Genomic DNA, 21,310 nt, shown 5'->3' on the forward strand with positions numbered 1-21,310 from the left:
TTCCGGGAATTTTCCTGAAAGTTGGATTTCTGCATAAAAACAAGACACCAGAGCAATTCTGCTGAAAACAGCGTTAGTCCGCGTTAGTTGTATTCAAAACACACAAGATAGAGGGCAAACAACATCAAAAGTGTTCGGGAAAGTAGATACGTTTTGGACGTATCAACTCCCCCCAAGCTTAGCTTATTGCTTGTCCTCAAGCAATTCAGTGACAACTGAGTGCGATAAAAGAAACTTTCACGAACCTATTTGCTTCATATGATGTATATATTCTCACTACATGACCAAATGCACAGGCAATTCATAATAAGAAGCATGCAACTAAGGCTACTCAATAGTTATGCAAGCTATGAAAAGGTACCAACACAATAATAAACAACATGAAACATAAGTACCTGCAGGATTGCAATATTCATAATATGATATGATAAAGTGGTATCTCACTTGCCCTATTTGTGGAGCAAAACATAAATGCCGGGGCACCTCTGAAGTTCAAGAGAAGACTAGAAGTAAAAATATCGAAAGAATCAAGCATCACAGTTATACCACAATCAATCTTATTCCGGGACAAGCACATTAAACTAAGAATGACAGCTATGCTTTCAAGAAAATGCTCGAAGAATGGATGGTGACTCAACATAAAATTATAAGACTGGCCCTGTGCAGAGGGACGTAAGATTACTCATGTGCTAGAGCTTTTCATTTTGAATGCAATAGGAGTGTTGAAAATATATATTTTGAGAAGTGCAACTTATGTCAACAGTAGTGATAAATATTATGGCCCATGCATAAAACTTCCTATAAGTTTGCTTGCCTCATGCATAATATACTAATAGTGCTCACACCTTGTCCTAATTAGCTTGGACTTCCATGGATTTTCATCGCATACATATGTTTCAACCAAGTGTCACAAAGGGGTACCTCCTTGCTTCCTGTACAAAGGTCCTAGGAGATGAATCTCATTTGATTTCTCAATTTTGATGAATCTCAACTTTTGGACATCCATACCGGGAAAACAAGGACAACAGATATTTGGATTTTTGTCCAGCTGAAACTTCCACCATGTGAGCATGGCTTTAGTTGGCGGCCTGTCAACACCCGGATTTTTAAGTCCGAATGCCTATTATGTCATACATCGCAATCCCAGGAATATTGTTGTTGCGAGGCATAATAGTTAAGCATCACAGTCATCATTTATTACAAACCGTATTGTCTTACAATTGGAATCACATCATCCATATTACACGAATAGTTGATCTATTGATCAACGAACAAACACAAGTTCATGGCGGAAGCGTAAAGATAAAGGGACTCTCTAGTCCACAGGCCAACGCTTGACGTCGGAAGACTCCTAGTTGTCGTAGGCGTCCTGTTGATCATCTCCGGGGTAGTTCTGTTCGTCTTCATACTCTGGCCATTTGAATAGCCAGGGACAAAGCCGTAAGTACTTTAAGTACTTGCAAACTAACACTAAAGTATGTGCTACAATTTTAGTAAGGGGATGCTAAGCTCTAGTTTATTTGCATAAAGCCAATTTTAGTTCACAAGGATTTGATAAAAGACTTATTCAAGTGCTAACTAACTCAATTGGGAACATTAGTGTCATTCCCACAACAAAAGTTGTGTTTCAAAACAGTCACCAATTCACCAACTATTTTCAGAAATCTGACACCGGAAACTGTATGGCCTTTCCAACCGTCCGTAACCGTGGACGCGGCTATTCGAATAGATTTACACTCTGCAGAGGTTGCACACTTGTGCCACAACATTTGATTTCATCCGTCGGGAGAACCCCGAATCATCGTAACTCAGTACGCGGATCATCAACCATAACCTTTCACTTACAAACCCTAGTATGAGCACCTCTCCCCATGAGCTTGGCCTCCCAGTGAAGACCAACTGTCAACCTGGGAACTGCACAGGGCTTGGCCTTACAATTCACCTCAATTCACATCTTTTCTCAACAACGGAGGCAGCCTCAGCATAACCCCTATGATGTGTGTTCAGAGGGAACCCATACTAAGATACATAAACTTCCAGTTAAGCCCTACCCATAATCAGGTATTGTGGGGGTACTCAAAAATTGGAAAGGTATCGCATTCAAACCAATATCATTTTGTATCAAAAATCACCATCTTCTCTTGTTCATAAACCTTTTTAAAAGTCAATCAATGGAATGACTCATCATTCCAAGGTTTCAACACAAGTTCCCAACTAGATTAGTCAAGTTTTAGTAATTTAGCACTAGCACTAATCATGAGGGGTGCTATATTGCTTGGCTAACTTAAGGCTAAGATCTTTACACTAGTAATCCTAATCACTTAAACCAAACTATCTTATCTCAAAAATTCTTTGAAACAAACAAGTAGAACTGGTATAGTAAAAACTGGGGATAGGCTTGTGTTAAGACAAGTAAGATTTACGGTGCCTTGCCCCAAAGGAGCTTTGCACTTTGCAAGAGTATGAGCTTGCCTTGGTAGTTCTCAAGGTTCTCTTCTTCCTCCTCTTGGTAGTATCCTTCCTCTTCCTGGTATTCTCCAGTGCTAGCGTCTAAATTTGAATACGAGTATAATTACTCACTAATTCAATGGCTATTCCAAACATCATATACATTCACACAAACTAAGCTAAGCACACAATTAATTCCATTTGGGTGCATTGGTTGTGTGGCTGGGAGGAAAAATAATTACCTCACATTTCAAATGTGAAGGTTAATTTCCCTAGGGTTCTTGAGGGATAATCTCCTCTCATTGAAATCTTCTTAAGATTTAATTTCTCAAACAATAATACATGAACTTTTGTTGACCTGAGTCAACCATTCATTATCATCCTTTGAGAAAATGATTTAAATGAGGTAGATCACCTCATACCATTTAATAATTCTACAATTGATTTAAATCTCCAAGCATTTCATATAAGAGTGTTTGACCAGGGGTTCAAACATCACATGAATTCACTTGAGACAAGATTTAAATGAAGTAAAATACTTCATATGATTTGCATAATAGTTTTGGACAATATCACTTAGGTAAACTAGTCATATTGCCCACTATTTAAACTAGGGCATGATCATGCAAGATGACCAGGCCATTTTCTTGCAGAAACAATTAGTGTAAGTCAAAAGTGAGCTATAGGAGTTGGAATTAACTAAATATCTATTTTGGTTGATTTTTAAGATTTAATTGAAGGTGAAAAAGTCCCTGCCTTCATCTTTTTGTCAGATTAATTCTGCAACAGATCTTGAGGTGGGACCAGTGGCATGTTGTAGAACTTTTAACTAGCTTTCCAACCATATGAAATTTGTTAAATTTGGCCAAGCCAAACAGATTCTATGGATTTTCCAAGTTGGGTTCAGTTTTGAATTTGTTTGAATTGAATTAAATCGAATTTGAACTAAACGGGCTGGCGGGAAACAGAGTGGGCCGAAACCATTTAAACGAAACGAAAACGGCCCAGTAACGCAGCTGTGCGCTTGGGCCGCCTGACAGAGTGGGGGCCACTCGTCAGCGACTTATAAAAGCCGAATCGGTATGAGTGACTGTGGGGCGTTGGATTAAAACCAGATCGGACGACGCAGGGCCATCGTCTTCTCCGACGAGAACCCGACGCTCTGGCGGCGAGCCTAGGGGGTCGGAGAGCTAACCGTGGGTCCGGCGAGCGGCGGCGGTGGTCGAGGCGAGGTTGTCGATGAAGGGGAAGAAGCTGGTAGCAGTGGCGTCGCTCGAGGTGGCCTGGATCGACGGCGATTTCACCAGAGCTTCCGCGGCTCCGATCGCTCGATTGGGGCAGCTCCGGCGACGATTGAGGTGGCTAATGGTGCGAGGAGAAGCGGTGGTGAGAGGAGAGAGTGGTGGTGTGCTGAGATTGCTCGGGGAAGTCCTCTATTTATAGACTTGAGGTTGGCCGTGGGTGTTGCGGCAGGGTCGACAAGGGCGCGGCTCTTCCGGCGAGCTAGGAGGCTAGGCGACGACGCGGTGGTGTTCACCACGTCATGGCGGTCCTGTGAGCTTCAACGGCGTGGCAAATGGGGGCGTACGATGGTCGGGCGCGTCCGTGTACTGCCGCGGCCATGGCGGGCGGTCGTGTCCTCTCCGGCGACGGTAGGCGCTAGGGGGTGACGGCAGCATGTCCGGCGAGCTCCGCGTGGCGAGGAGGGTACCAGGGCGAGCGGAGGTGGTCGGGGTACGGCGAGGTACGGCGAACGCCGCGTGGCCGTGTCACGCGCGTCCGTGCACGGTGATGTCGCCATGCCGCTCGCGTCGTACCTGGAGCGTCCTGGGCGCGCTCCGTCCGGGGCGTGTCGGCGACCACTCGACCAACGGCTGGTACCGGCGATCTCAGGAGATCCTGGGCGATCGATTTGGCAAGGTGGCTTGGTCGGGTGAGGCAGAGAGGGAGAGGTGAGCGTCGAGGTGGAACGTGGCCGGCATGGCCATGGCCACGCCATGTTTGGCCATGTCCAAGACTTGTCCATGCATGAGTTAGGTGTAGGAGGGTCCAAGGATCATTGCTAGGCCAAGTGGTGCAAAAAGAATGGCAAGGTTTGATCAAAATTTGAAAAGTGATGATCTTGCCAAAGTTTCAAAGTCCTCTCTTTGCTTGCTTCTAACTTTTGATCCAAGATGAATTTGGGGTAGTGATCTTTACAGAAGTTGTTCACCTTGTTGAGTACTTGGAGGTGGTGCAAAGACTTGTGCTGGTTTGGTTTGAAAATTTTGAAATACAGAGGCTCAAAGTAGTGACCAGAGAGTAAAAGTCAAAAATGACCATTATTCCATGTGATCAAGATTTTGAATTTTGATTTGTTTCAAAAGTGTTTCTTTGATTCTCCAAAGTTGTAATAACTATCAAATAGCATATTACAAGTAATGGTGAAGATCAAATGGGTCTTAGGTCAAAATTTGCAAAAATGGCATGAGCCATATGTTAGGGTTTTTAGGGTGTTCCTCTTATTTGATTTCTTTCTCCTTTTGGTTGAATTGTTTTGTGATCTTTACTTGATCACTTTAAGGTTTTAGAGTTCATCAAACAAACCACTAAACAATCATCATGGCATCACACACAAAATGCACAAGTCCTATGCAGAGCACTATATGCAATTTAAAAGTTTTTGTGGGTTCTGAAATTTGAAAACTCTGGAATTCTTTCCCTCTCTTTATTGAAGTTTGGGATGTTACAAACCCTTCCCCCTTACAGAAGATCTCGTCCCGAGATCTTAAAGAAAGAAAATTAGGTGCTAAAGAGATCGGGGTATTCTTTCTTCATGTCTTCCTCTCGTTCCCAAGTAGCTTCATCTTCAGTATGGTTGCTCCACTGTATCTTCAGAAACTTGATGCTTCGGGTGCGAGTGGTTCTATAAGCTTCCTCCAGGATGCGAATCGGCACTTCGCGGTATGTCAAGTCTTGGTTGATGTCCACCGATCGGTGATCGATATTCTTGAACACTTCGGTCTTCTCGGGGACTTCAAGGCACTTCCGGAGGAGTGAGATGTGAAACACGTCGTGCACAGCCGACATTTCTTCAGGTAACTCTAGTTGATAGGATACTTCGCCTCGGCGACTCAGAACTTTGAAGGGTCCGACATATCGGGGCGCAAGCTTTCCTTTCAGCTGGAATCTCTGCATTCCTTTCAGGGGGGATACCTTGAGATAGACAAAATCTCCAATCTCGAAAGTCATCTCCCGGCGTCTCTTGTCGGCGTAACTCTTCTGTCTCGATTGCGCCGTCTTGAGGTACTCACGGATCTTGTGCACCTTCTCTTCAGCTTCACGAAGAACATCTGGTCCAAAGACTTGGCGTTCTCCGACTTCTGACCAGTTCAGGGGGGTACGGCACTTTCTTCCGTACAGGGCTTCAAAGGGGGCCATCTGTAAGCTGGCTTTGTAGCTATTGTTGTAAGAGAATTCTGCGTAAGGCAAGCAGTCTTCCCACTTGGATCCATATTCCAGTACACATGCTCTTAACATATCCTCCAGGATTTGATTGACTCTTTCAGTTTGTCCGTCGGTCTGCGGGTGATAGGCGGTGCTGAAATTCAGACGGGTTCCTAGTCCTTCATGCACTTTCTGCCAGAATCTTGAGGTGAACTGTGATCCTCTATCTGACACTATAGACTTCGGGGTTCCATGCAGGGCAACGATTCTGGAAATGTACAGTTCAGCTAGCTTCGGGCCTTGATAGGTGGTCTTGACCGCGATGAAATGGGCTACCTTAGTCAATCTATCAACAACTACCCAGATGGAATCATTTCCTCTGCTGGATTTGGGCAGACCGGTGATAAAGTCCATTCCGACAGAGTCCCACTTCCATTCTGGAATCTGTAGAGGTTGCAACAGTCCTGCGGGTCGCTGATGTTCAGCCTTGACTCTCTGACAAATATCACACTTTGCGATGTAGCTTCCAATCTCTCTCTTCATTCCATGCCACCAGAATTGCTCCTTCAAGTCTTGATACATCTTGGTACCTCCGGGGTGGATTGAGTAAAGGGTGTCATGGGCTTCTTGCAGTATGACTTGCTTCAAGTCTGAGTCCGATGGTACGCAGAGGCGTCCTTTGTACCAAAGAACTCCGGCTTCATCAACTGTGAATCCCGGTGCTTTCCCTGCAGCTATTTGTTTCTTGATTCCGTCAATGCTGGCATTTTCTTTCTGGGCTTCCTTGATCTGACCAATCAAGGTGGGCTGAAGCTCGATGCTGGCTAGGAATCCTTCACTAACTAGCTCCATTCTAAACTGCTCGAACTCCTGGTATAGGCTGGGTTGTTCTTCTGCTAACATGGAGTTCAACTGACACGGCAGTCGACTCAAGGCATCCGCTACCACATTGGCCTTGCCGGGGTGGTAATGAATCTCCATGTCGTAATCCTTGATCAATTCGATCCATCGGCGATGCCTCATATTCAGCTCCTTCTGGGTGAAGATATACTTCAGGCTTTTGTGATCCGAATAGATCTCGCAGCGATTACCCATGAGGTAATGACGCCATACCTTCAGTGCTAAAACTACAGCTGCAAGCTCGAGGTCCTGGGTTGGATAATTCTGTTCATGCTGCTTTAGTTGTCTAGACAGATAAGATATCACCTTGCCTTCTTGCATCAACACACAACCAAGACCAATCTTGGAAGCGTCACAATAGACGTCAAATGGCTTGGTGATGTCCGGCATGATCAGAATTGGGGCTGAGGTCAGTCTACTCTTGAGTTGTTGAAAACTTTCTTCACATTTGTCAGTCCATTCGAACTTCTTGTCCTTCTTCAGCAGTTGGTTCATTGGTCGAGCGATGCTCGAGAAGCCTTCGACAAATCTGCGGTAATATCCGGCTAATCCAAGAAAGGCGCGGACCTCGGTTTGGGTGGTTGGGGCTTTCCATTCTGCAACAGTCTTGATCTTCGCGGGATCTACGGCAATTCCTCCTGCAGACAAGATATGTCCCAGGAATCCTACTTCTTTCAGCCAGAATTCACACTTGCTGAACTTAGCATACAACTGATGCTCACGAAGGGTATCTAAGACAGCTTCCAGGTGTCGCCCATGTTCTTCTTCAGACTTGGAGTAGATTAGGATGTCATCGATGAAAACAACGACAAACTTATCCAAAAAGTTCATAAAGATTTTGTTCATGAGGTTCATGAAGTAAGCGGGGGCATTGGTCAGTCCAAATAACATGACATTGTACTCGTACAATCCATATCTGGTGGTAAAGGCAGTTTTGGGAATGTCCGAGGCACGAATCTTCAGTTGATGATATCCAGTTCTCAGGTCAATCTTCGAGAAAACTATGGCACCGGTCAATTGGTCAAACAGGTCTTCTATCTTTGGCAAGGGGTATTTGTTTTTGATGGTGACATCGTTAAGCTTACGATAATCCGTACATAAACGACTGGCACCATCCTTCTTATCCACAAACAAAACTGGCGATCTCCAAGGCGACGCACTTGGTCGTATCAGACCTTTGGCTAGTAATTCATCCAGTTGCTTCTTCAGCTCCACTAGTTCTGCGGGGTTCATGCTATAGGCTCTCTGGGCTATAGGTCCTGTTCCGGGAATTAACTCAATGATAAACTCGATATCCCGATCTGGGGGAATATACCGGGTAGACCATCAGGAAACACATCAGGGTATCGACAGACGACCCTAATCTGATCCAGGGTGGGCTTGGATACACTCTGGTTACAGGTAAATTTCCTGGGTAGTCTTTCAGATACATGTTCAACTATGATACCGGTGTTACTAGTCATGGTGATGGCTTTCTTAGCACAGTCAATCAATCCATGGTGTTTGGCCATCCAATCCATTCCCAGTACTACTTCCAGACCCTTGGTTCCCAGAATAATCAGATTGGCATAAAACTCTACTTCATGTATGATGATGGGTACATTTTTGCAAAATTTTCTGGCCTTGGTGGTTGATCCGGGGATTTGAACTATCATGACATGCTTCAAGCTGATAGGTTGAATTTTACTTGTGGATGCAAAGTCTTCCGTGACAAAAGAATGAGATGCTCCGGAATCAAACAACACTCTGGCAGGTACTGAGTTGACAGGAAACATACCCAGTACCACATCTGGTGCTTCCTGGGCTTCTTCGGCGTTCATGTGGAAGAGACGGCCGTTGCGGTTGTTGGGGTTGTTGGGGGCGAACTTCTTTCCGGTGGAGACGTGGCGTTGCTGCTGAGCAGGTGCAGCAGTGTTACCTGTAAGCTTGGCGAGCCTCTTGGGACACTCGTTGGAGTAGTGCCCCACGACTCCGCACTCATAGCAGGTGATGGTAGACTTGTCCTTGGGGGCGACAGGGACGGCGTTGCTTCCGGTTCTGGGGGCGGTGTTGGCGTTGTTGTTGTTGGGGTTGGGAGCTCTGGGCGGAGCGCGGTTGAAGTTGTTATTGTTGTTGTTGTGGCTTCCTGGCTTGAAGTTTCCTCCACTCCGGTTCTGATAACCGGGGCGCGAGTTCGGCACAAAGGTTTTGTTGCTGTTCCTTGGAGTGAAACCTCCACTTGGACTGGGGCGATACTTCGGGGCATTGCTAGGCCCACTCTGGTGCATCATGCGGCGTTTGCGGTTCTCATTGGCTTGATTCAGCTTACCCTCCATCTGGATGGCGGAGTCAACAAGGGCTTCAAGGTCGGCGAAGGGGATGTTGACGAGGACAGTCTGCATCTCATCATGCAGTCCGTTCAAGAATCTCTCCTGCCTCTTTGCGGTGGTGTCGGTCTCATCGGGGGCGTACCTTGACAGTGTAAGGAACCTGTCGCGGTATTCTACCACCGTCATGCGACCTTGCTTCAGTTCACGGAACTCATCCCGCATCTTCTTGATAAGACCCGGGGGCACATGGTACTTGCTGAACTTGAGCTTGAAGTCTGCCCAAGTCATGAACTGACCTCCGTTCATGGCACGGGTACTAGTCCACCAAGCTCGGGCTGGTCCGGCAAGGTAGTGGGTTGCAAACAAGACCTTCTCGTTGGCTTCTACTCCGGCTACTTCCAAGTTGTTCTCCATGGTTTGTAGCCAGTCGTCGGCGTCGAGGGGTTCTTCAGTCTTGCTAAACACCGGAGGGTTGGTGTTCTGGAAGTTCTTGAGCTTCGATCCAGGGTGATCATGATTCCCATGGCCTTGGTTAGCAAGGTTTTGCAGTGCTGCGATGTTGGCTTGTCGTTCCGCTCTTTCAGTCTCCCTGTCTGCCAGCAGGGTTTGCAGCAGTTGCATCATGGCATCGTTGTTGTTGCGATTGGGAGGGGCCATCTGGATATACAGAAGATCATAAGATAAGAGGGAAAATTCTATGGTTTATTTTGGGTAAGTTCAAAACTTTAAAACCTGAATACTTTTGATGGCAAACGCAACATTCATTCATTCCTTCAACATAACACATCACCAACTAACATCAAACACTCCCCATGGTTTTAAGAACCATTCATCATGCTACGATACAAGGGACGGGATACAACTCACACCTACATAAGTGCTCAAGTGCAGTTACCCTCGTCCTCAACGTCTATCGGAACGACGTCGTCAGGTCCTGGCTCCAGGAAAGCGTAGTCCTCCTCCTCAGTGAACTCATCCTCCTCAAAGTCGTCGTCGTCGCTCAGGAAGGCTCCTCCTCCCTGAAGGTTGATACCTGCATCATCCTCCTCCATCTCCTTCAGCTGGTCCTCCTGGGCCTTGACAGTGGCCTCCAAAGCTGTGATCTGGGCGCGAAGGCGCGCAATGGTAGCATCCTTCTTCGCACGCTGCAGGCGAAGCTTGTTGCGATCCTTGGAGAGCATCTTGATGGCATCGGCATGCGTTGCCAGAGCAAGGTGGGTCTGGTTGGCGTACATGCGGGCATTGTCCAGATCCTGCTGTGTGTGGTACAGCATGAAATCCAGATGCTCAGCATGGTGCCTCAACTCAGGGTGAGGCTGCAGCTCCATGGGTACTCCTGCGGCATCACACCTCACTAGGTGAGCGTAGCGAGACGCAAGCAGGCGCACCACGTTCTGTCCACAGAGACGTGCAAGTCCCTCTTGAAGACCTCGTGCGAGTCCGTCGAGCCAGTTGCTCTCACGGAAAGAGAAGAGGATCCTCTCCGTCGTAGGAGACTCCATCTTCCCCCTCAAGTCTGCGGTGATGATCCACTGCAACTCCCCTCCGGGCTGGTCGTTCACCTGGACCCCGTGAAACTCAGGGTGAGGGCGTCCAAGGAAGTCCGAAACAGCGTTGAGGTCGTGCTCAAAGATCAGACTCCCACCGTTCCCAAGCTGGTAAAACTTGACGTTGATGGGTGCATTCGGCTCCATCTGAAAGCGAAATGGATGAGTAAGTTAGAGAGTGAAGAAGTGTGGCAAAATTTTAAGTAGATTCAAAATAAGAAAAAGTATGATTCATCAAATTTTGAACAAGTCTCAAAGACAAGAATATGAGTATATTTTCAGAAATATTCTCTTCATTTGATTTCAAAGTTAAGTTTTTATGAACGTCCATTCTAACTAAGGTCTTCTAAGGTCAAACAATGGCTCTGATACCAACTTGTCAACACCCGGATTTTTAAGTCCGAATGCCTATTATGTCATACATCGCAATCCCAGGAATATTGTTGTTGCGAGGCATAATAGTTAAGCATCACAGTCATCATTTATTACAAACCGTATTGTCTTACAATTGGAATCACATCATCCATATTACACGAATAGTTGATCTATTGATCAACGAACAAACACAAGTTCATGGCGGAAGCGTAAAGATAAAGGGACTCTCTAGTCCACAGGCCAACGCTTGACGTCGGAAGACTCCTAGTTGTCGTAGGCGTCCTGTTGATCATCTCCGGGGTAGTTCTGTTCGTCTTCATACTCTGGCCATTTGAATAGCCAGGGACAAAGCCGTAAGTACTTTAAGTACTTGCAAACTAACACTAAAGTATGTGCTACAATTTTAGTAAGGGGATGCTAAGCTCTAGTTTATTTGCATAAAGCCAATTTTAGTTCACAAGGATTTGATAAAAGACTTATTCAAGTGCTAACTAACTCAATTGGGAACATTAGTGTCATTCCCACAACAAAAGTTGTGTTTCAAAACAGTCACCAATTCACCAACTATTTTCAGAAATCTGACACCGGAAACTGTATGGCCTTTCCAACCGTCCGTAACCGTGGACGCGGCTATTCGAATAGATTTACACTCTGCAGAGGTTGCACACTTGTGCCACAACATTTGATTTCATCCGTCGGGAGAACCCCGAATCATCGTAACTCAGTACGCGGATCATCAACCATAACCTTTCACTTACAAACCCTAGTATGAGCACCTCTCCCCATGAGCTTGGCCTCCCAGTGAAGACCAACTGTCAACCTGGGAACTGCACAGGGCTTGGCCTTACAATTCACCTCAATTCACATCTTTTCTCAACAACGGAGGCAGCCTCAGCATAACCCCTATGATGTGTGTTCAGAGGGAACCCATACTAAGATACATAAACTTCCAGTTAAGCCCTACCCATAATCAGGTATTGTGGGGGTACTCAAAAATTGGAAAGGTATCGCATTCAAACCAATATCATTTTGTATCAAAAATCACCATCTTCTCTTGTTCATAAACCTTTTTAAAAGTCAATCAATGGAATGACTCATCATTCCAAGGTTTCAACACAAGTTCCCAACTAGATTAGTCAAGTTTTAGTAATTTAGCACTAGCACTAATCATGAGGGGTGCTATATTGCTTGGCTAACTTAAGGCTAAGATCTTTACACTAGTAATCCTAATCACTTAAACCAAACTATCTTATCTCAAAAATTCTTTGAAACAAACAAGTAGAACTGGTATAGTAAAAACTGGGGATAGGCTTGTGTTAAGACAAGTAAGATTTACGGTGCCTTGCCCCAAAGGAGCTTTGCACTTTGCAAGAGTATGAGCTTGCCTTGGTAGTTCTCAAGGTTCTCTTCTTCCTCCTCTTGGTAGTATCCTTCCTCTTCCTGGTATTCTCCAGTGCTAGCGTCTAAATTTGAATACGAGTATAATTACTCACTAATTCAATGGCTATTCCAAACATCATATACATTCACACAAACTAAGCTAAGCACACAATTAATTCCATTTGGGTGCATTGGTTGTGTGGCTGGGAGGAAAAATAATTACCTCACATTTCAAATGTGAAGGTTAATTTCCCTAGGGTTCTTGAGGGATAATCTCCTCTCATTGAAATCTTCTTAAGATTTAATTTCTCAAACAATAATACATGAAATTTTGTTGACCTAAGTCAACCATTCATTATCATCCTTTGAGAAAATGATTTAAATGAGGTAGACCACCTCATACCATTTAATAATTCTACAATTGATTTAAATCTCCAAGCATTTCATATAAGAGTGTTTGACCAGGGGTTCAAACATCACATGAATTCACTTGAGACAAGATTTAAATGAAGTAAAATACTTCATATGATTTGCATAATAGTTTTGGACAATATCACTTAGGTAAACTAGTCATATTGCCCACTATTTAAACTAGGGCATGATCATGCAAGATGACCACGCCATTTTCTTGCAGAAACAATTAGTGTAAGTCAAAAGTGAGCTATAGGAGTTGGAATTAACTAAATATCTATTTTGGTTGATTTTTAAGATTTAATTGAAGGTGAAAAAGTCCCTGCCTTCATCTTTTTGTCAGATTAATTCTGCAACAGATCTTGAGGTGGGACCAGTGGCATGTTGTAGAACTTTTAACTAGCTTTCCAACCATATGAAATTTGTTAAATTTGGCCAAGCCAAACAGATTCTATGGATTTTCCAAGTTGGGTTCAGTTTTGAATTTGTTTGAATTGAATTAAATCGAATTTGAACTAAACGGGCTGGCGGGAAACAGAGTGGGCCGAAACCATTTAAACGAAACGAAAACGGCCCAGTAATGCAGCTGTGCGCTTGGGCCGCCTGACAGAGTGGGGGCCACTCGTCAGCGACTTATAAAAGCCGAATCGGTATGAGTGACTGTGGGACGTTGGATTAAAACCAGATCGGACGACGCAGGGCCATCGTCTTCTCCGACGAGAACCCGACGCTCTGGCGGCGAGCCTAGGGGGTCGGAGAGCTAACCGTGGGTCCGGCGAGCGGCGGCGGTGGTCGAGGCGAGGTTGTCGATGAAGGGGAAGAAGCTGGTAGCAGTGGCGTCGCTCGAGGTGGCCTGGATCGACGGCGATTTCACCAGCTTCCGCGGCTCCGATCGCTCGATTGGGGCAGCTCCGGCGACGATTGAGGTGGCTAATGGTGCGAGGAGAAGCGGTGGTGAGAGGAGAGAGTGGTGGTGTGCTGAGATTGCTCGGGGAAGTCCTCTATTTATAGACTTGAGGTTGGCCGTGGGTGTTGCGGCAGGGTCGACAAGGGCGCGGCTCTTCCGGCGAGCTAGGAGGCTAGGCGACGACGCGGTGGTGTTCACCACGTCATGGCGGTTCTGTGAGCTTCAACGGCGCGGCAAATGGGGGCGTACGGTGGTCGGGCGCGTCCGTGTACTGCCGCGGCCATGGCGGGCGGTCGTGTCCTCTCCGGCGACGGTAGACGCTAGGGGGTGACGGCAGCATGTCCGGCGAGCTCCGCGTGGCGAGGAGGGTACCAGGGCGAGCGGAGGTGGTCGGGGTACGGCGAGGTACGGCGAACGCCGCGTGGCCGTGTCACGCGCGTCCGTGCACGGTGACGTCGCCATGCCGCTCGCGTCGTACCTGGAGCGTCCTGGGCGCGCTCCGTCCGGGGCGTGTCGGCGACCACTCGACCAACGGCTGGTACCGGCGATCTCAGGAGATCCTGGGCGATCGATTTGGCAAGGTGGCTTGGTCGGGTGAGGCAGAGAGGGAGAGGTGAGCGTCGAGGTGGAACGTGGCCGGCATGGCCATGGCCACGCCATGTTTGGCCGTGTCCAAGACTTGTCCATGCATGAGTTAGGTGTAGGAGGGTCCAAGGATCATTGCTAGGCCAAGTGGTGCAAAAAGAATGGCAAGGTTTGATCAAAATTTGAAAAGTGATGATCTTGCCAAAGTTTCAAAGTCCTCTCTTTGCTTGCTTCTAACTTTTGATCCAAGATGAATTTGGGGTAGTGATCTTTACAGAAGTTGCTCACCTTGTTGAGTACTTGGAGGTGGTGCCACAACATTTGATTTCATCCGTCGGGAGAACCCCGAATCATCGTAACTCAGTACGCGGATCATCAACCATAACCTTTCACTTACAAACCCTAGTATGAGCACCTCTCCCCATGAGCTTGGCCTCCCAGTGAAGACCAACTGTCAACCTGGGAACTGCACAGGGCTTGGCCTTACAATTCACCTCAATTCACATCTTTTCTCAACAACGGAGGCAGCCTCAGCATAACCCCTATGATGTGTGTTCAGAGGGAACCCATACTAAGATACATAAACTTCCAGTTAAGCCCTACCCATAATCAGGTATTGTGGGGGTACTCAAAAATTGGAAAGGTATCGCATTCAAACCAATATCATTTTGTATCAAAAATCACCATCTTCTCTTGTTCATAAACCTTTTTAAAAGTCAATCAATGGAATGACTCATCATTCCAAGGTTTCAACACAAGTTCCCAACTAGATTAGTCAAGTTTTAGTAATTTAGCACTAGCACTAATCATGAGGGGTGCTATATTGCTTGGCTAACTTAAGGCTAAGATCTTTACACTAGTAATCCTAATCACTTAAACCAAACTATCTTATCTCAAAAATTCTTTGAAACAAACAAGTAGAACTGGTATAGTAAAAACTGGGGATAGGCTTGTGTTAAGACAAGTAAGATTTACGGTGCCTTGCCCCAAAGGAGCTTTGCACTTTGCAAGAGTATGAGCTTGCCTTGGTAGTTCTCAAGGTTCTCTTCTTCCTCCTCTTGGTAGTATCCTTCCTCTTCCTGGTATTCTCCAGTGCTAGCGTCTAAATTTGAATACGAGTATAATTACTCACTAATTCAATGGCTATTCCAAACATCATATACATTCACACAAACTAAGCTAAGCACACAATTAATTCCATTTGGGTGCATTGGTTGTGTGGCTGGGAGGAAAAATAATTACCTCACATTTCAAATGTGAAGGTTAATTTCCCTAGGGTTCTTGAGGGATAATCTCCTCTCATTGAAATCTTCTTAAGATTTAATTTCTCAAACAATAATACATGAAATTTTGTTGACCTAAGTCAACCATTCATTATCATCCTTTGAGAAAATGATTTAAATGAGGTAGACCACCTCATACCATTTAATAATTCTACAATTGATTTAAATCTCCAAGCATTTCATATAAGAGTGTTTGACCAGGGGTTCAAACATCACATGAATTCACTTGAGACAAGATTTAAATGAAGTAAAATACTTCATATGATTTGCATAATAGTTTTGGACAATATCACTTAGGTAAACTAGTCATATTGCCCACTATTTAAACTAGGGCATGATCATGCAAGATGACCACGCCATTTTCTTGCAGAAACAATTAGTGTAAGTCAAAAGTGAGCTATAGGAGTTGGAATTAACTAAATATCTATTTTGGTTGATTTTTAAGATTTAATTGAAGGTGAAAAAGTCCCTGCCTTCATCTTTTTGTCAGATTAATTCTGCAACAGATCTTGAGGTGGGACCAGTGGCATGTTGTAGAACTTTTAACTAGCTTTCCAACCATATGAAATTTGTTAAATTTGGCCAAGCCAAACAGATTCTATGGATTTTCCAAGTTGGGTTCAGTTTTGAATTTGTTTGAATTGAATTAAATCGAATTTGAACTAAACGGGCTGGCGGGAAACAGAGTGGGCCGAAACCATTTAAACGAAACGAAAACGGCCCAGTAACGCAGCTGTGCGCTTGGGCCGCCTGACAGAGTGGGGGCCACTCGTCAGCGACTTATAAAAGCCGAATCGGTATGAGTGACTGTGGGACGTTGGATTAAAACCAGATCGGACGACGCAGGGCCATCGTCTTCTCCGACGAGAACCCGACGCTCTGGCGGCGAGCCTAGGGGGTCGGAGAGCTAACCGTGGGTCCGGCGAGCGGCGGCGGTGGTCGAGGCGAGGTTGTCGATGAAGGGGAAGAAGCTGGTAGCAGTGGCGTCGCTCGAGGTGGCCTGGATCGACGGCGATTTCACCAGAGCTTCCGCGGCTCCGATCGCTCGATTGGGGCAGCTCCGGCGACGATTGAGGTGGCTAATGGTGCGAGGAGAAGCGGTGGTGAGAGGAGAGAGTGGTGGTGTGCTGAGATTGCTCGGGGAAGTCCTCTATTTATAGACTTGAGGTTGGCCGTGGGTGTTGCGGCAGGGTCGACAAGGGCGCGGCTCTTCCGGCGAGCTAGGAGGCTAGGCGACGACGCGGTGGTGTTCACCACGTCATGGCGGTTCTGTGAGCTTCAACGGCGCGGCAAATGGGGGCGTACGGTGGTCGGGCGCGTCCGTGTACTGCCGCGGCCATGGCGGGCGGTCGTGTCCTCTCCGGCGACGGTAGGCGCTAGGGGGTGACGGCAGCATGTCCGGCGAGCTCCGCGTGGCGAGGAGGGTACCAGGGCGAGCGGAGGTGGTCGGGGTACGGCGAGGTACGGCGAACGCCGCGTGGCCGTGTCACGCGCGTCCGTGCACGGTGACGTCGCCATGCCGCTCGCGTCGTACCTGGAGCGTCCTGGGCGCGCTCCGTCCGGGGCGTGTCGGCGACCACTCGACCAACGGCTGGTACCGGCGATCTCAGGAGATCCTGGGCGATCGATTTGGCAAGGTGGCTTGGTCGGGTGAGGCAGAGAGGGAGAGGTGAGCGTCGAGGTGGAACGTGGCCGGCATGGCCATGGCCACGCCATGTTTGGCCGTGTCCAAGACTTGTCCATGCATGAGTTAGGTGTAGGAGGGTCCAAGGATCATTGCTAGGCCAAGTGGTGCAAAAAGAATGGCAAGGTTTGATCAAAATTTGAAAAGTGATGATCTTGCCAAAGTTTCAAAGTCCTCTCTTTGCTTGCTTCTAACTTTTGATCCAAGATGAATTTGGGGTAGTGATCTTTACAGAAGTTGCTCACCTTGTTGAGTACTTGGAGGTGGTGCAAAGACTTGTGCTGGTTTGGTTTGAAAATTTTGAAATACAGAGGCTCAAAGTAGTGACCAGAGAGTAAAAGTCAAAAATGACCATTATTCCATGTGATCAAGATTTTGAATTTTGATTTGTTTCAAAAGTGTTTCTTTGATTCTCCAAAGTTGTAATAACTATCAAATAGCATATTACAAGTAATGGTGAAGATCAAATGGGTCTTAGGTCAAAATTTGCAAAAATGGCATGAGCCATATGTTAGGGTTTTTAGGGTTTTCCTCTTATTTGATTTCTTTCTCCTTTTGGTTGAATTGTTTTGTGATCTTTACTTGATCATTTTAAGGTTTTAGAGTTCATCAAACAAACCACTAAACAATCATCATGGCATCACACACAAAATGCACAAGTCCTATGCAGAGCACTATATGCAATTTAAAAGTTTTTGTGGGTTCTGAAATTTGAAAACTCTAGAATTCTTTCCCTCTCTTTATTGAAGTTTGGGATGTTACACGGCCCAATGTTCCTCTCTAACAATATGCATACTCCAATCTTTTCAACTCATGGTAAATCTCCCTTACTTCAAACAAGATGAGCATGCATAGCAATTCACATGATATTCAACAAAGGCATATTGATGGTGTTCCCCATGACAACATGGTTATCACACAACAAGCAACTTATAAGAACTAAAAATGAATAAGACATAATACTTACCACAATAGTTTTTTAGACTACTTTCCCATGAGCTATAAATCACACAAAACAAGTAGTAATGTTTGAAAGTTTAAAGGTAGCACACAAGCAATTCACTTTGTAGTGGCGGCGAAATACCACATATAGGTATGTATGGTGGACACAATTGGCACTTTGGTTTTTTAGTGGTTGGATGCACGAGTAGAGCTCATACTCAGTACAAGTGAAGGCTAGCAATAGACTAGGAAGCGACAATCGAGAAAGCAGTAGCTGTCATAATCATGCTTACGACAGATAAAATTAACGGAAGCATAAAAGTAATACAAGAACTCCGAGGCAAGATAAATCATCGAGGCTTAAATGACTTTTGTTTTAGTCTTATGCATGCTTGAGCATGTGCCAAGTCGATTCAAATGAAGCATTCAGAGGAGGATACCACAATGTTATACCGTTATATGAATAGAGCAATGCAAGCAAACATCTATATGACATGTTACCTAATATTAGTAAATTGGAACTAATCATGAGAGAGCATAAACTACTGAGCATCATTAAGTAGCATACACCTTACACAAACAAACTAAACATGTCCACATAAATGAGTATATGTACAAAAATGAAAACAAATAGAATTCATACCAGCCTCTCACCACAACTCGAATTGTCGTGACCGTCATTATTGCTCTTCACTTGTGTGACTTGAATGATATGAAATGATAACCAAGCTCCAATGAAGTCACGGAAAACCATTGAACCCTGTAGCAACTTTACAAAACCAAAGAAGAACAACAAATATTTTTGGGTTTTCAATTTTTAATCAAAACACAAAGCAAAATCTTTTTGGATTTTCGCATAGCAAACCATAATGAGAAGATGAAGCAAACTAAGAAGCAAATGAAGAGAAACAACAGAAATATTTTTGGTCTTTTTGTGTTTTGGAAAGTAAAAAACAAAAGCAAGAACAATAAAAAGAAAGAAAACTAACATAAACACGCAAATGCAACAAGTGGCAGAAATCTGCCAATCCAGAACAGCAGGCAAAGATCGATTTTTCTGAAAATGTTCTGTAGCTCATCTCGAAAAGTTCTCAACTAACGAAAGTTAGACAACAACCTGGGGCATATGCTCAAAAATTGGCAGCTCAAAATTCCGTTCTGCCTATTTATACGATTTTTATGGTGACAGCACAGAATCTGTTTTTAGACAACAACTTCCCAAATTCTTACCTCCTTCCTATTAGAGGCTATCTTTGGTATAAAAACGAAATAAATAAGCTAAGGAGAGGTTATTACAGTAATAACAACTTCCAATATTCAATAAAAGAGAAATTACAGAAATAAACTAACAAGAACAAAAAGAAAGCGAAACATGGATATACAAAGTTCCGACGGAATATGATGTATCAGTGAGTGAGATGTCGGTATTCCTCCCCCCAAGCTTAGGCTTTTGGCCTAAGCGGAGATCAATCCCAGGCAGGCCAAGAAGTGTAAGAAGTGTTGCCTCCATAATACGACGAAGAAGCTCCTTCGTCCTGATATGAACTCGAGGACGCCCCGGTGTAATGCGTGGCGTAGTCATCAGTGGCCGCCTCCTCCTCCTGCTGCTACCCATGGAATCCAAGCAGTCGCAGCTTCTCATCCAACTCCTCCTTTGAGCGCGACCACAGCTTCCTGTGAACACTAAACAAACTAGATTGTGGTAGGGGAACCTCCCTTTTATCTCTGAAATTTTTAACAAACCTCATAAAAAATGATTTTAAGACAAACAAATGAAGTAGAACACTATAGAGACTTGTAAGAGGACTAAACATGCATCAAAATAACTTATCTAAGCATAATACAAGTATGCAAGCACACATAACATGTCATCTACAGCAGCAAAATACTCAAGATATACTCCACCAAACAAAATTCTACTTGGATAATCGAAGGAGTCACATACCAGAGAGCAAATGCTTCAAATTTCAGCAGGAAAAATGGGCTGAGCAAGGAAATCGAAAATTCGCGATGAAGAATAGCAAGAACACGGGTTTGAGCAATGGGGATGTGTTTTTTTTCGGGTGAGTGAGTGGAATGGCAGAGGAGGGAGCAAGTGGAGGGTCAGGGGGGCCCCACACCTGGCCTTGGCGCGGCCAGGGTGTCCCCCGCACCACCACATGGTGTGGTCGGCCAGTGGGTCCCCCTGGGCTGCCCAGGTGCCTCCCTGCCCCTTTTCATGTGTAAAAAATTTCTAGATGTTTTCTGGAATTTTTCGAGAAACTTAATTTTTGGGCAATTTTCATAATTTGAATAACGATTCTATCGCAGGAAAACAATTATGGAATGATGAAAAACCAAATCAAAACCAAATCTACAGCAACTCTAAGACATTCTAATGTAAAGTCAATCAATAGTACATAGGTGAAAACATAGTTTCATTCATTCAAAATTACTTTGCTAATAAGGTTGATCAAGTCTTGTTATCAAAACAACTTTATATGAATCAAAACTTTGTATTTCACTATATGATTATGTTACCTCAATCTCGACGGGAATAGTCCCAACCATGACAATATTATTCTCTTTCTTTGGCTTGGGCAAAGGCAAATGAAATTTTCCAATTTGGATAGTATCAACATTAATAATTGAGTTTAGACCATAATTCCCTTCAATCTTCTTGGGAAAATAAACCGTATGCTCTTTGTCATCAACATTAAAAGTTACTTTTCCTTCATTGCAATAAATAACAGCCCCTGCAGTGTTAAGAAAAGGTCTCCCAAGAATAATAGACATATTATCATCTTCAGGCATTTCTAGCACAACAAAGTCAGTTAATATCATACAATGATGAGCAACTTGAACAGGAACATCCTCACATATACCAGCAGGAATAGTAGTAGACTTATCAGCCATTTGCAAGGATATATCAGTTGGTATTAATTTTTCTAGATCAAGTCTTCTATAGAGAGAAAAAGGCATAACACTAACTCTTGCTCCCAAATCACATAAACCAGTTCTAGCATAATTATTTTTTGATGGAGCATGGAATAGTGTGTATACCTGGATCACCAAGCTTCTTTGGAACCTTACCATTAAAGGAGTAATTAGCGAGCATTGTGGAAATTTCCTCA

This window comes from Lolium perenne, chromosome 4 (assembly GCF_019359855.2).
Source record: "Lolium perenne isolate Kyuss_39 chromosome 4, Kyuss_2.0, whole genome shotgun sequence".
NCBI lineage: Eukaryota > Viridiplantae > Streptophyta > Magnoliopsida > Poales > Poaceae > Lolium > Lolium perenne.